Source organism: Misgurnus anguillicaudatus, chromosome 21 (assembly GCF_027580225.2).
Source record: "Misgurnus anguillicaudatus chromosome 21, ASM2758022v2, whole genome shotgun sequence".
Classification (NCBI taxonomy): Eukaryota; Metazoa; Chordata; class Actinopteri; order Cypriniformes; family Cobitidae; genus Misgurnus; species Misgurnus anguillicaudatus.
The window spans coordinates 18080001-18082500 of record NC_073357.2 but is presented as its reverse complement, the minus strand read 5'-3'; the positions used below and the strand labels follow the sequence as shown (position 1 = coordinate 18082500).

Genomic DNA, 2500 nt, shown 5'->3' with positions numbered 1-2500 from the left:
TCCCCAATACTGTGTACAATATATACAAGGGGATGAAGTAAACTAGGTCTGATCCAGGTCTGAACCAGGTACAAGCCATACCCCAGAAATCTGCTATTGTGATTTGGGGGATGTAGTTGGCCCTCTAATTGTTATTTTTCTTCTTTTTTAGTTCCTCATCAACTACACTTTTGAAGTGTTCGAAACTGTTGAACACAACACCTTCAAAACCTGAAGTGGTGGACTTTCTAGTTGCTGGGCAATACGTAAATATTTTTCGGCTACTTTCAGCAGCCTTGTCTTTGGACGGCGTGTACCTGCCCACCACACTGGGGTACTTGGTAGGCCCCACAAGGCTTTGGGGATTTATGAGGCTTGATTGGTCTGGATGTCAGCGCAGGAGGCGGTGCAAAAGGTATGAACCCTTGACTGCTGGATGCCCCACAGAGCATCATGGATGGTCCCTGTGGCTATGCAGGAACCACTACAAGGACAGGTGCTTTTGACGCTCTGGATGGGATGTACGTGGCCACAGGGGGTTTAGGTTGAATGGGCCGGTTCACAAACTCTTCCACATCTATCCTGCAAAAATAAACCATACATGCGATGATGAGTTTAATTCATAAGAAATAATGGGTATGACTATCAATTTACATGGTTTGTTGTGTTTAAGTTTAAACCATTCAGCTGATGAATTCAGTTATGTTCACATGTAAGCAATAAGGTATGAGAGGCTGTGCTGTATCGTGAATAAGTAACGGCTGAAGGGGTTGCAGGCACTCCGCTTCGTGTCACTTATTCACGACACAGCACTTGCCTCAAGTACCTTATTGCTTTTATAAAAAAGTTACCACACAATATTAAAGTTAAAAAATGTATTAGTGCAACTTTAATGAAGTTATATCAGTAAAAGCATTTCTTCCGCTAGAAAAAATAGTCCCTGACCGTGAACAAGAACGTTCCAATGTGTAATATGCATGAAAGCTCACATAAAAACAACAAACTGTTCTCAAACTTTGTCTCATTCTATGTTTATGTTTATACGTGTGGTTGCTAAGGGTTTTACAGCTTACCTCCGCTTCTGATCATGCCTTTTTCCAGCTGCATGACATAGGCTCTGGTACTGAACCTGAGGTCGATCTGGAGCTGGAAGGGATTCTGACAGAGTAGGAGCTGCTGGCATTGGTTCTTCTGACAGCACTCGTTGGTGGGGTTTCACCTTTGGCATTACGGTTGCCCTGTAGTTAGCCTTGGCATTCAAATTGGGCAGTTGAGGAGCATCATATCATTCTTGTTGTAGGCCAGCACTGCACTTGCAAGGGCACTCATAAACACCCCATAGTTGGCATGGCTCTGTTTGATGACAACAGCATCCCAGCGTGCAGCCAGTGTCGGATGTCCAGTCGGATCACAGTGCCCTTCTGTGCCCAGTCCCTGAACAGATTCTCCAGGAAGGACGAAGCACTGTCACAATAAAAATTTTCAGCATGTGTTCTTTGTTTTTTTGTTTTTTGACAAATATTATCAGGGTATATGTATGTGTTATTACCTACCGACAACAGTTGTTATCTGCATATATGACAGCTGGTGCAGGAGCCCTAGCTCATTCAAAGAGGGCCATCAGACCTTTGGCCATACGTCTGTAGCACCCCTCAGACTCAGCTGCCACCACCACTGTGGTCAAGAACTGGCCCCACTCGTTCAGCACACTGGTGATATACTGCATGGTGCCCTGGCCATCACCATATATCTTCTTAAGGACCTGGAAAACACAAAGCAGAACATTCATTTGATAGTTTCTATCAATAACCTGTCTGCCCAATATAATTGAAATGAATTACAATGCATGTACATTTTGTATCCATCACATTTGAACGCTGAACAGTGAGGCCAAAGTCCCTTATTCAAAACAATAGGTTTGCTCAAGTCATTTTAAAGTGACTAAACAAATATTAAGTCTGCTGAACTTCATGAATTTATACAATACACATACCTTTTTTGTGCCATCAATGCAGAGGATTTCTCCAGACATCTTCTCCATCTCCATGATCATGTGCGCACGCCTCAGCACACGGGCACAAGGAAGGGTGTAAGTACCAACAGCTTTGACAAAGGACAGGATGCTCTTCTGAGACGATGCAGATCCATCCATACACTGCAGCTTGGCCTCTCCCTGCCTGTACAGACGGATGCATGGGTACAGGTGTTGTTTTTGGTGGCTGCTCAGATGCTTTTTCACTGAGAAGCTTTTCCCACACACTTCACACACATGTTCCTTTGGAAGATGAAGCTGCATGTGCCAAGTCAGGTTGGACTTCACAGAGAAACTCTTGTCACGCACTTGTGTCCCTCCACATCCATGATTTCTATTTGTTGTAATAAAACAGAAACATATTCAGATTGGTTTCTTCTTTTCAAACTGTACAGGGGACTAAACACTGGAAAACCAGGAGATGCAAAACATGTACACAAGTAACAGTACTGCTAATACTATTACTTAAAGTAGAAGTAAAAAGGTATT

At 43.4% G+C, this 2500-nt stretch overlaps 1 long non-coding RNA gene across 2 annotated transcripts in view; it reads right to left on the bottom strand.

Annotated features, from left to right (window-relative positions):
• The window catches only part of LOC129437069 (uncharacterized), a 363412-nt gene that overhangs the window by 206853 nt on the left and 154059 nt on the right, over nucleotides 1-2500 (bottom strand). The window lies entirely within an intron of this gene.